Source organism: Schistocerca nitens, chromosome 11 (assembly GCF_023898315.1).
Source record: "Schistocerca nitens isolate TAMUIC-IGC-003100 chromosome 11, iqSchNite1.1, whole genome shotgun sequence".
NCBI classification, from domain to species: domain Eukaryota; kingdom Metazoa; phylum Arthropoda; class Insecta; order Orthoptera; family Acrididae; genus Schistocerca; species Schistocerca nitens.
In genome coordinates this window covers 210,647,024-210,661,052 of record NC_064624.1, presented here as the reverse complement: position 1 = coordinate 210,661,052, position 14,029 = coordinate 210,647,024, and the positions used below count along the sequence as shown (strand labels likewise).

Here is a 14,029-nt window from a genome sequence, read left to right as displayed (position 1 = left end):
GGATGCGTCTCGATCGATGTGTGGCTGTGTTAGATGATACGGGTGCTTGCCATGTAGTGTTCTCATTTTCCAATTTACTTTCTTCATATCTGTTGATGTTATGTGATCTAAAGGGTTGTAGAAGTGGTTATGAAATTGCAGTGGTGTAGCCGATGTATTTATATGAGTGATTGCTTTGTGTATTTTTTTCTAGTTTCTGCTTGTTCTATGAAGAATTTTCTTAAATTGTCTACCTGTCCATAATGTAGGTTTTTTATGTCGATAAATCCCCTTCCTCCTTCCTTCCTGCTTAATGTGAATCTTTCTGTTGCTCAATGTATGTGATGTATTCTATATTTGTGGCATTGTGATCGTGTAAGTGTATTGAGTGCTTCTAGGTCTGTGTTACTCCATTTCACTACTCCAAATGAGTAGGTCAATATTGGTATAGCATAAGTATTTATAGCTTTTGTCTTATTTCTTGCTGTCAATTCTGTTTTCAGTATTTTTGTTAGTCTTTGTCTATATTTTTCTTTTAGTTCTTCTTTAATATTTGTATTATCTATTCCTATTTTTTGTCTGTATCCTAGATATTTATAGGCATCTGTTTTTTCCATCGCTTCTATGCAGTCGCTGTGGTTATCCAGTATGTAATCTTCTTGTTTAGTATGTTTTCCCTTGACTATGCTATTTTTCTTACATTTGTCTGTTCCGAAAGCCATATTTATGTCATTGCTGAATACTTCTGTTATCTTTAGTAATTGGTTGAGTTGTTGATTTGTTGCTGCCAGTAGTTTTAGATCATCCATGTATAGCAGATGTGTGATTTTGTGTGGGTATGTTCCAGTAATATTGTATCCATAATTTTCATTATTTAGAATGTTGGATAATGGGTTCAGAGCAAGGCAGAACCAGAAAGGACTTAATGAGTCTCCTTGGTATATTCCACGCTTAATCTGTATTGACTGTGATGTGATATTATTTGCATTTGTTTGTATATTAAGTGTGGTTTTCCAAATTTTCATTACTATGACAAACTGCCTATTGGCTTCTGTCTCGGGTTCTTCGGCCGACGTTCATCTAATGATTTTTCTGACGTTTCGCCAGCACGAGTGGCTGGCATTGTCAAAGCTTCACCCTCCATTGCCGGTGGTGAACTGGAGCCGAGCTCGCGGGCGCAGACTATATGTACCTGGCGCGCCAACGTCCGAGGGCTTCTCCGCGGTCATTTCCGGTGCGGTTCTCCTCTTGCTACCTGCGACGGTCGTTCGCTGCAGTACGGGAAGCCAGGATCCGTTGACCTTAAGGCTTTCCTCTTTCTTGTTCAAACTGTTCGCGTGTTTTTGTATTTCTACAGCTTCTCTGAACAAGCGCGTGTGATAGTGGTTCTCTACAGCCAGAACTTCCGTGTCGGCGAATTTTATTACGTGGTCGGTCTCATTCAGTGCGTGTTCTGCCACGGCCGATTTCTCCACCTGCCCCAACCTGCAATGTCGCTTATGCTCCTTGATCCTGGTGTTAATGGATCGTCCAGTCATCCCGACATAAACTTTTCCGCATGTGCATGGTATGCGGTATATTCCCGACATTGAAAGTGGGTCTCTTTTCTCCTTCGCCGATCTAAGACACTCTTTGATCTTCCTTGTCGGTTTGAAGATCGTCTTTACGCCATGTTTGCGCAATATACGGCCGATTCTGTCCGTCACTCTGGGAATGTATGGCCTTTCTGCCATACATTCCCAGAGTGACGGACAGAATCGGCCGTATATTGCGCAAACATGGCGTAAAGACGATCTTCAAACCGACAAGGAAGATCAAAGAGTGTCTTAGATCGGCGAAGGAGAAAAGAGACCCACTTTCAATGTCGGGAATATACCGCATACCATGCACATGCGGAAAAGTTTATGTCGGGATGACTGGACGATCCATTAACACCAGGATCAAGGAGCATAAGCGACATTGCAGGTTGGGGCAGGTGGAGAAATCGGCCGTGGCAGAACACGCACTGAATGAGACCGACCACGTAATAAAATTCGCCGACACGGAAGTTCTGGCTGTAGAGAACCACTATCACACGCGCTTGTTCAGAGAAGCTGTAGAAATACAAAAACACGCGAACAGTTTGAACAAGAAAGAGGAAAGCCTTAAGGTCAACGGATCCTGGCTTCCCGTACTGCAGCGAACGACCGTCGCAGGTAGCAAGAGGAGAACCGCACCGGAAATGACCGCGGAGAAGCCCTCGGACGTTGGCGCGCCAGGTACATATAGTCTGCGCCCGCGAGCTCGGCTCCAGTTCACCACCGGCAATGGAGGGTGAAGCTTTGACAATGCCAGCCACTCGTGCTGGCGAAACGTCAGAAAAATCATTAGATGAACGTCGGCCGAAGAACCCGAGACAGAAGCCAATAGGCAGTTTGTCAACAAGTGGCCACGAAAGCCTCAACAATTTTGTATTTCATTACTATGTTTAGGAACTGTATCAATTTAGGATCTACTTTGTATATTTCCAATATTTGTAGTAACCATGAGTGGGGTACACGTTTTCAGTAATCAATGTATGCGTAGTGTAGAGACCTTTGTTTAGTTTTAGCTTGATATGTCACCTCTGCATCTATTATCAGTTGCTCTTTACATCCTCGTGCTCCTTTGCAACAGCCTTTTTGTTCTTCATTTATAATTTTGTTCCGTGTTGTATGTGTCATTAATTTCTGTGTAATGACTGAAGTTAATATTTTGTATATTGTTGGTAGGCATGTTATGGGGCGATATTTAGCTGGGTTTGCTGTGTCTGCTTGATCTTTAGGTTTCAGATAAGTTATTCCATGTGTAAGTGTATCAGGGAATGTGTATGGGTCTGCAATGTAACTGTTAAATAATTTAGTTAAATGTGAATGTGTTGTGGTGAACTACTTTAGCCAGAAATTTGCTATTTTATCTTTTCCAGGGGCTTTCCTATTGTGAGTAGAATTAATTGCTTGGGTGACTTCATGTTGCAAAATTATCACTTCAGGCATTTGTGGTATCATCTTGCATGTGTTTGTTTCTGCTTGTATCCACCGTGCATGCCTGTTATGCTGTACCGCGTTTGACCATATGTTGCTCCAGAAGTGTTCGATGTCTGTTATGTTTGGTGGATTGTCTATTTTAATGTGCGTGTTATCTATTGTCTGGTAAAATTTCTTTTGGTTTGTGTTTAATGTTTGGTTTTGTTTCCTTCTATTTTCACTTTTTTTGTATCTTCTAAGTCGTTTGGCCAATGCTCTTAATTTCTGCTTCTTTTCATCTAGTTGCTCTATCGCTTCTTGTTGTGAGTTTTTACCTAACCTTTTTCGTTTTTCTTATAAATTGTGTTAGCTGTTCGATGTCTTTTCTCAGTTTTTCTATTCTGGTCTATAGCCTGTGTTACCATGCTGGTTTTGTGGGTTTCTTCTGTGTGTTGGTTGGTTCTGATCTCTGCCTAGTGTGTATATTTAGTGTAGTGAGTGCTCCTACATAAACCAGTAGTTGTAGCTCTTCCACAGTTGTGTTTTTATTTATTTTGTTGTGTATGATTGTGTTGATAGTTGTTATTGTCGTTTCGACTTGTGGGTTATTTGGTGGTCTATGCAAGAATGGTCTAATGTCTGTATTTGTGTCTTTGTATTCTATATATGTCAGCTGAAATTTTTCTTCTATATCTAACATATGTGTCACTTCGTGTTCTATTTGTGCTTGTTCTGGTGGCTGTCTTAAGATTTCGTTTTCCTCTGATTGTTTAATTGATGCGTGTTGTTCTTTGTTTGTTTGCTCTGGGATGTTTGAGTCCATTACTCTATTTTCTTCTTCTTCTGATTGCACATTATTTTGTTCCAGTATTTGTTGTACTTGTTGTTTGATGCTTTCTAATTCTGACTGGGGTATCCTGTTATTTTTGATTATTACACGGATCCGATCAGCTAGTCGTCGTTCTGTTAAAAATTTTAATTCTGGGTATCTGGTAATAAATGTTGTGTATACTTGTGATCTGTGTCCAGTTGTGTTGGTTCCTAAGTTTGTTGCTTGGTAATAACAGAACATGAGGTCTATTTGGATTTAAATCATTTTCCGTGTGGCTAGCAGTGTCGTTACCATTGTGGACGGGCATAGGGTTCAAGCGTCGTCCCCGACCATGACGGCGCTTGTCCGAGGCTTCTTTAGTTCTGTCCTGAACCAACTAATCACACTAAAAGGGGGCTTAGCCCTATTAGTGGTTTGTTGTTTTCGTCAACTTTTACGACTGGCAGAACATACTGGGCCTCCACGGGGTTTATTATTATTATTATTATTATTAGTTTCATTCTTTTCTTTCTTAAAATGAGTTTCAAACCATCTAGATTAAGGTCTGTAACTCCATTCATTAGTGTCGCTGTATGGAACTTTGAAGATGCAGATGCTCCAAACAATTTATTACTTGGTGTAGAGCAGCCACATTACGCTGCAGACAAGCACAATTAAATTTCAACTCTGCCTGTCTGCAACTTAACACGTCTTCTTCACGTTAGGTAGTAATGTCTTTTTCTCCATTGCTGATATTCCTACCTGCAGTTTCCATTGTTTCTTTTATTGTTTAATGTGTTTGTCAAACCAATAAGAATTATTGGTCGCACCAGTTAACATTATCAATATGTTGTATACATCATTTATATTGATAAATGTTATTTCCACATTATTTAAACAATGTGTGCACAATTCCTAATACGTCATGAATTTAGTGAAACTATCTGTATTATTCAGTTTCACAGAAAACTTAAGTTGTTCTCAGGAACTGGCAAAGAAAGTTTCATTTTTGCCACACCCATAATTAAGAGGTATAATCTGTACACATTACATATCAGTGATTGTCAGTTCTTTGGGAGGTAGAACTGCTCAATGTTCATCAATACTGCGTATTAATTGGAATACATGTGATTCATTATTCAAAGCCTATCCTTGGAAGCCTGTTCACCTTTCACAACCACAAGAGTGCTGATTTTGAGAATGAAAATGTTAGGAAATAATGCCCATTCCTACCCCACGTTAAGTATGTCTAAATTAAACATAGAATAACACTGTAGGAGAGTTTAGGACTTGGAAAGAGAGTATTTACTGTAAAAAAAAAAGCAACAAGCATAACAGACGATGACGATCGGTTTGCGAGCCGAACAACCGCGCAGTCATCAGCGCCCGTACAAAGCCCCACTTTTTACACAGTCCAATCTAGCCTCTGTCACGAATGATGATGATGACAACACAAACACCCAGTCCCCGTGCTGAGAAAAATCACCAACCCGGCGAGGAATCGAACCTGGAACCCCGTGATCCAGAGGCAGCAATGCTAGCCACAGCATAACACGTGATTTCTATGAACAAATGTTCAACCATTAGTAATTTTCAGCATTAAGCAGACTAGTTAACATTTACAACAGAAGAAGAAGAAAAAATGATTTTCATAGAGAACCACTTACCAAGGACCTATACAGGACAGCTTTCAGTAAACTTCCTCCAGTAATAAATAACATCAATGCATTATGTTCAATTACGAAAGAGTTGAAAAATATGCTAATATATAACAGTTCAGTTCATGTGACATTGAGCAATACACTAGTTATTCACAATGACATGTCTGCCACTTTGCTCAAGAATATGTATGACATGTTTATTATTTTTTTCACAGAAATGATATCTCTGTAGCAGCTTCTTTGTTTTATTTGTGTCAGTATGTTCAAGTAGTCAGCAAGCTATTGAAATGAGACTGGAGAAAGGACATAATTAAAGACATTCCTTTTTTTCCATATGATATTACCTATATTTTGTGTATGCTATCTTAGTTGTTATGTGTTTTGTAAGGTATTAAATACAATTCCTACCAGTCCTCACTAGCAACACCAGAATATAAGGGGTAAAGAGAAGTTAGTACATCTATTAGACGAATACATAAGGGGGGGGGAGGGGGGGGGGGAGCCAAACCCACACTAAGACAAAACCCTGTGATTGCAGGGTCTGGTGAGACAGTGACTTTAGTCAAACTCAGAATGCAGGCACAAGGTTTAAAGTAAATTAAATTGGCATATTCTCAGTTGATTTTGTAATAATAGAGGGAAAGTTGAAATCAACTTGCTTTGTTAGACACTTGAGGGGGGGAGGGGTGGTCAAAAATAAAGTAAATGAGTTGATAATTTACAATATAAGGAATACACACATTGAGTTGCAGACAAACACAACTAAAATATTGCTACACACAACTTTTGTCCAAGGCATTCTAGTGTGTGTGTGTGTGTCCTATTCTGAAGAAGGCCTTGGCCGAAAGCTAAATAGGCCTATGTAACTTGTCTTTTAATTTTATCTGTCTGCAACCTAATGTGTCATCTTTACAGTGAAAATCAATCTATCCTCTTCCTTATTCTGTTGACATTTCAACCTGGAGTTTCCACTGTTTGAGTTGTTAATTTGTTTGCAATGCCTTAGCAGTCGGAATGAAACTGATGTCATTTGTCTGCCTGATCACCAAATATGGACAGGGGCTTAATGTACACGATTATAAATTAGTTGCACACTCATTTAAGTACAATACGGACAGAGGAGCAGTCGTTATATATGTAAAGACATGTAAATGCGAAACACTGGCCTATGTACATTCTGTAAAAGATCAGGATACAGAATCGTGTGCTTTTGAGTTAATATGAGGGACACGTAATTGTAGTTACGATGGTTACAGTATATAGGTCTCCCACAGATAACTGTTGGAATTATAATGGTTTAGTGTGCTGTCTGTCAGACAGAAAGAAGGGATTATTAATGACGAATTTAATGTACGTTTCTTGAAGGACCTGACAGGAAAAGACGTCCAGAGGTGCTACCAGTCACATACAAGTGGGTCACCCAAAGTTTACGGTAACGAACGACTACTTTAATGTTTGACCCGTGATGCGACTCTGCTGTGTTGTGTTACAGACCTGAAACGGCTTGCAGAGGGTGTGCTGGAGTGTCCACTGTGGGGTCTTTAGTTCTGTAAACTGTTTGTTAGTGCTGTGTGTGACTCCCACGACTTCTCGAGTGCTGTCTGTGAGAGTAAAATAGGAATAGTTTGTGGCAGTTTGCCGAAACGTTATTTTGACGTTGACAATCACGGACAATAGATTCCTTTTCAGGTTTGAAACGATCAGCGTGTGTGTTGTTTACGGTCGGATATTTAATTTACTGTTTCATTTTTTGTCGGTTATGAATATGACAACAAAGTTCACGAGTAAGTCCCTGCATGGCACACTGGGGGCCACAATTAAATTCCTAGGGTTCAGTTTAATCGCCAAGTATGAGAAATGGGTACATCTGTGGAGAAGGTGTGAGACTGACGGTCTCTGCTGCGCGTCTGACAAACGACCAGTACGTGTAACAGTGCTGGCAGGATGACATCTGGTTTGAAAAGTCTAATACGACCATTTGAAGATTGTGTTTATGACTTATTATTTTTGTTACTGAAGATTGCTATATTTGCGTGTCGGCTGACTTAGGTCGATAAGTATGTTTCCGTGGTTTCATTTTTTACTGTAGTACTGTTTTTATGTGTATATCCGTGTGTTTATTACATATCGAAACTGGTGTTAAAGCAGCGTTCGTTAGTTTCGAGTTACTCGGATCATTTTGCGCAATAAATCGTAATGGTGTGGAATGAGTCATTTTCCATTCACCCCCCCCCCCCAAATTAATTTATACTTATGGTTACATGCTGCACATTTCTAGTTAAAAAAAAGTACAGATGTGAGTTACTATTTCCTACCCACCTAGTTTTACACATTCCTGTAATAGAAGTGCTTCCACTAAATAGAAGGCACTGTCAAGGAGAAACTGTTTGTTTTCAGGTTTTACTTTGTTGTCTGTCAGACACTTTGTATCACAGGGTACACGATCAACAATTTTTGCTGCAGTATTGTCCACCCTTTTTTGTACTAAAGACAATCTTAACGAACGTCATTTTTCCTTCTGGTATTGTAATTATGTACATATTCTTCCTTTTGAACTGTAGTGGATTATTTACAACAAACTTCATGAGGAAATGAATATACTGGGAATCAGTAGTCAGAATGCCCAACTCCTTAAACAGACGAGTTACCCAGAACAATATTCCACGACATTATCGAATGAAAACATGTAAAGTACGTCAACCTACCGATTTGTCTTTCCCCTCGATTTGCAATGACTAAGTTCAAATGTAGTTCAACAAACTTGTTTTAGGAGTTCCAAAATGGGCTTTTTACCAGTTTAAATTCCCATCAATATGGTCACTTAAGGATTTTGAAGTTTCCACCCTATTTATCATTTCCTCGGCATGAGTTACAGTTATCACTGATGTAGAAGCCCTACATGTGCAGTAATGCGTATGTTGTGTCTTTAAAATTGAGGCCGAGAGCATTTACAGACAACCCTTCAATGATAGTTTCAAGAACTTTGTTTACCATTTATTCTGTTTCTATATGGATGCTTTGATTGATTACAATACTTGTGTCATCTGCAAAAAGAACTGATTCTGTTTGTTGTATTGTTAAATGAAATATCGTTTACATACATCAGAAACAATAATAGACCTGAGCCTTAGGGAACCCCGTATGTGATTCCTCCCCAGTCAGAATGCTGACCCTAGAGTACATTTCTTGGATTATTAGGTACAACTTTCTGTATTCTTTTGTTAGACATGACGACATTATACACTGGTTGGCTATACTATCGATCCCGCAAAACTTCAAATTATCTACAAGATTTTATTATTTAATGCTTGTAAAATCTGATGATTGTACATGTAAACGGCATTCTCAGTAGAGCAGCTCTTCTGAAACCCCAAACTACGATTTGCTGAGGATATTATTGTTGCTAAGGTGAGATACTATTCCAGAATATTTTTTAAAGAACATATTCGCCAGTGACTGTAGAAGTTATTTCTTTCACTATTGCAATTTCGGCCTTTGGGCCATTTTTACGTGATAATGCAAAAGATTTTGCTTCAGCACATGTCAGACTTTAAAATCCTCCAACATATATACACATCACCAGAAATAGGCCTTTTCACTGTATAGACACAGTAAAATCATTTAAAGTCTGACATGTGCTGGACCAAATCTTTTGCACTACCACATGAAAATGGCCCAAAGCCTGAAATTGCAATGATGAAATAAATAATTTCTACAGTCAACAGCAAATATGATGTCCTTTAAAAAATTCTACACGTCTTTTAACCCCAATCGTGAGAAGTTATTCTAGAATTCATCCCCTTCTCAAAATCTTTGGACATTGATGTCAGCAGGGTTACTGGTAATAATGTTGTACTGTGATTGATAGGCAACACGGAGCTTATTTTACCCATGCTGGTGAGATCAGGTTTTTGATATTAGTTATATGCGTGATTTTTAGTTTTTTGCTATTGCAGACTTCGTGTTATATAGGGCAAGTGAAGTATTAGGGAATAGATTTTTTTTTAATTTGGTGTGGTTTTGTGGTATCATGGATTTCGTTCAGCTGTATAGGTCCAGTGGAATTTGCAGTTGCAGGTTTTGAAACTATGTATGGGTTGGTGGTATAGTGGAATTAATTTGAGCTTTATAGGTCAAGTTAAATTTCCAATACCAGTTATTTTTCTGAGTCCTTTTATTGTCGTTATGTTGATTACTGAAGATGTCATTTGCTTGATTTTTGTTTTACTATGTCTTCGTTATTGAGACTATCACATATTTAGTTTGACCCCACCCAAAATCCTGTAACTTTCACTGATGTCTCGTTAGTTTCATGTTATTTCTTCAATTCGGTATTTTTCATATTATTTGTGTCTGTTCACATGTGTAAAAAGTGATTTCATGCTTGCCTTATTGGATAAGCTTGAAATTTTGGTGTACACCATCTTGATGATGAACTGCTTTGACCATATGGATAGCATATTCAAACAACAAGCAGCTGTTAAAGAGACACATGTTCACCCTGTCATAAAAGGATAGTCAGATCATGATGAACAGTTCAAAAACTCAAAGAAACCAATCAGGCTGAATAACAACATAATTACTGAAGATTTTAAAGAACGCTTAAAAAATATTGATTCAGGTGAAGTTTACAATTTATCTAATGCTAACTCCAAATCCAAAATATTTCTTAATGAGACTGAATCCATTTTTATAGTTATTATCCTAAAATAATATTTAAAAGTAATAATGGAAAATTGTTAAAGAAACTTTGCATGATTACAAGTATCAAACTATTCACAATAAAGAAAAGAACTTGTACAAAATAGATAGAACAAGTTGTTGTTGTTGCCTTCAGTCCAGAGACTGGTTTGATGCAGCTCTCCGTGCTACTCTATCCTGTGCAAGCTGCTTCATCTTCCAGTACGTACTGATACCTACATCCTTTTGAATCTGTTTAGTGTGTTCATCTCTTGGTCTCCCTCTACGATTTTTACCCTCCAATGCTAAATTTGTGAACCCATGATGCCTCAGAACACGTCCTACCAACCGATCACTACTTCTAGTCAAGTTGTGCCACAAATTCCTCTTCTCCCCAATTCTATTTAGTACCTACTCATTAGTTACACGATCTACCCATCTAATCTTCAGCATTCTTCTGTGGCACCACATTTAAAAAGCTTCTATTCTCTTCTTGTCTAAATTATTTATTGTCCATGTTTCACTTCCATACATGGCTACATTCCATAGCAATACTTTCAGCAAAGACTTCCTGACACTTAAATCTATACTTGATGTTAACAAATTTCTCTTCTTCAGAAACGCTTTTCTTGTCATTGCCAGTCTACATTTTATATCCTCTCTACTCTGACCATCATCAATTATTTTGCTCCCCAAATAGAAAAACTCATTTACTACTTTAAGTGTCTCATTTCCTAATCTAATTCCCTCAGCATCACACGATTTAATTGGACTACATTCCATTATCCTCGTTTTGCTTTTGTTGATGTTCATCATATATCCTCCTTTCAAGACACTCCATTCCGTTCAACTGGTCTTCCAGGTCCTTTGCTGTCTCTGACAAAATTACAATGACATCGGCGAACCTCAAAGTTTTTATTTCTTCTCCATGGATTTTAATTCCTACTCCGAGTTTTTCTTTTGTTTCCTTTACTGGTTGCTCAATAAACAGATTGAATAACATCCGGGATAGGCTACAACCCTGTCTCACTCCCTTCCCAACCACTGCTTCCCTTTCGTACCCCTCGACTTGTATAACTGCCATCTAGTTTCTGTACAAATTTTAAATAGCCTTTTGTTCACTGTATTTGACCCCTGCTACCTTCAGAATTTGAAAGAGAGTATTCCAGTCACCATTGTCAAAAGCTTTCCCTAAGTCTACAAATACTAGAAATGTAGGTTTGCCTTACCTTAATCTATCTTCTAAGAACAAGTTATCATCCAGAAACACTTTCATTTTATAAACAGTACAGTAACTTTAAGAAATGTACAAAAATCCAGGAGCATGTACATCTTGTCTGAAACTGACAGATCAGACAGTACAATCAAATCAATATGGAATGTTAAAAGAGTGAGACCAAAAGAGGCAATAGATGACCTTATTTCTGTAAAAGATAAGGTGAGCATTGTAAATGATGGTTCATGTGCAACAGATTATACAAATAATTAAGTTTTACAAAAATAGATGAGAAAATTGGTGCAAATAGCTCACAATAGAAAGCAAAACAGTACACTAATGAAACAATACAAAGAAATTCAGTAAAGTAAAAAATAATCTCATATACCCTATAAAATAAGGAAGATCATGATGACTCCAGAAAGTGAAAGTTGATATGGAGTGGATTATGTTTCCAATAAGACGCTAAAATAATGTTGCCCTCTAATACGAAAGAGTTCTTTGTCACTTAAGTAGTGCATCATTAATTCAGGGTGTGTTCCCAGACAGATTAATATATGCCACCACTGGACTTCTCTACAGTGATGATGACTAAAACAAATGACTGTAGCTTGTGTCCAATAGATCGGAGGTTTCTGTTGACCCTTATTTAGTGTGCATTTTGATGAAAACAATCAGGAAAAATTCAATCATGAACTTTTTTTTTCTTTATCAACAATCCATCCGTGTTTGTAAAGATATTCACATGAACAGCACTTTAAGAAAAAATGATCTGCATTGACCTTTAACATATCAACTTTGGCATATAACGGGATGAAATGTGCAGGTATTAAATACTTTATCAGTCTACCTATGGAAATAAAATGCCTGACATACAGCAGTGGTGTTATCATAAGATAGTAAAGAGGTTTTCCTTAACAACTCCTATACTATCGAGAAATTCTTGAATATAACTAATCCATAATTTTTTACAAGAAAAAAAAACTGTAAATTAACAGAATGAAGGCACAAAATTTTTTTTTATCCTCTAGATATAATACAGGTTGCTTCTGTTAACACGTACCACAATCTAACATTCATCGTGAATACAATCTATAGAACAGGTAACTAACTGGTCACAATCCACGCAACTGCAAGTACAACTCCACAAGAATACAAGTTAGTATCTGAAAACGAAATGTGTTCGCTCGTTTTTTCTACTTTTTTACGAATGTGCCGAGAAACGTGTAAGATCCACTACAGCGTCTATTGATTGTGGATACATTACGAATCATACTGCAGCTTCAAATTAATCCCTGTAATTGCACTATGAAAACTCACCTTTTAGTTGAACTAGTCAATCATGGGTGAAACTCAGTGGATCCCGTTCACTCTATACATTTAACTTGCACACTCAGTAGCTTGATAATACGACTTCTTACATGTTATGCAAGAAAACAATTCTATCTTCTTCAAATGTGTACATTTGAAGTGCAATACTAGAAACAAACCAGTTAACCTCAAAATTGTTATGCAATTCCATTCCAAATAGATTCCCTTTCTCGTTTTACGAGTGATGGCAACATGAAGTATGGTATCTATCCCGTTCTTACTGAAATTATGTTATAACTAGTGATTTGTTTAAAAAATTCACCAATACACAGCGTACCTTTCTTTTACAAATTAGTCTGCAACTACAATTCAACAGATGCCCACGAAGCCATGTATCGCTACTCGCTAGTCAGCTGTTTCGGTGGGCAAGGCTGCTCCCGCGTTGCAGTGGAGGATACATCACTAGTGCAATCACTGACATCAGTGGGGTCATCTTTGAAAAGTGTATAGATTTGTTGTGGTAATCGTGTGTACTTGTGGTTTTTTAAACGAGCGTTTAACGTGCTTATTTCGAAGGAAAATGCAGATCAAAAGGTAAGATCTTGCACCTTCAGCGCAAATTCTTTATTCATTTACCATACGTGTGAGCCATGGAGGGGCGTAGCTCACATCGTATTCCAGATGTCACTTCACATTGCAGTTTTCTCACCAAATTGTAAGTTCCATGGAAAAAGAAGAATGTCGAAGTAAACATAATCACTCAGCATTGAGTATCAGTTCACACAGTGTAGTATTTACATTGCATTGTCACATTCTTATTGTCTTTGCTGAATGATACTTATTTCGAATTCTAACCTTACTTTTTCCCTGTATGAAAAAGCGTTCATTTGGGGCTTACAGAGAACGACAGACGACGATTTTCAAATTTTTCAGGACGAGAGTAATCTTATGATAGATAACACGTGGAGAGGGTAGCCGTAATCTTATCACCGATCACTCGCTTGGAATTACAGCAAGTAGTTGTACGACGTTATCTCTAGTTGTATTTTGCTATCGGTAGTGGAAAAGTTGAGTGTGTGTAAAAACAGTTTTGTGCCGAACAGTCTTTGGAGCCAATAAAAATATCTGTAAGTATTTTTTGATTTTTGTGACAGATGTCAAAATTTCTCATTAGTTTTATTGTAGTATTCATATTATGTGGTCTATGACAAGTAGTTAAGCTGCATTATTCGTGCACCAAATTATTCCGGAAGCGGGATAAATTGCGCCTCTTTGAGCATAAAATAGCTATTCGCATCGTCGACTGCGTGTATTAATAGTTATTTGCACATACATGTTTGTACAGTTCACAATTTCTTTAGTAACAATTATTGTTGTTCAGGAATGT

At 37.8% G+C, this 14,029-nt stretch overlaps 1 long non-coding RNA gene across 1 annotated transcript in view; it reads right to left on the bottom strand.

The window, feature by feature from the left end:
* Positions 1-13,134, bottom strand: part of LOC126213125 (uncharacterized) — a 46,069-nt gene extending 32,935 nt beyond the window's left edge. Inside the window, exon 1 of the long non-coding RNA XR_007541079.1 lies at positions 12,980-13,134. This is a non-coding gene — a long non-coding RNA (uncharacterized LOC126213125). The remainder of the gene's footprint in view (positions 1-12,979) is intronic.
* Positions 13,135-14,029: the final 895 nt, after the last annotated feature.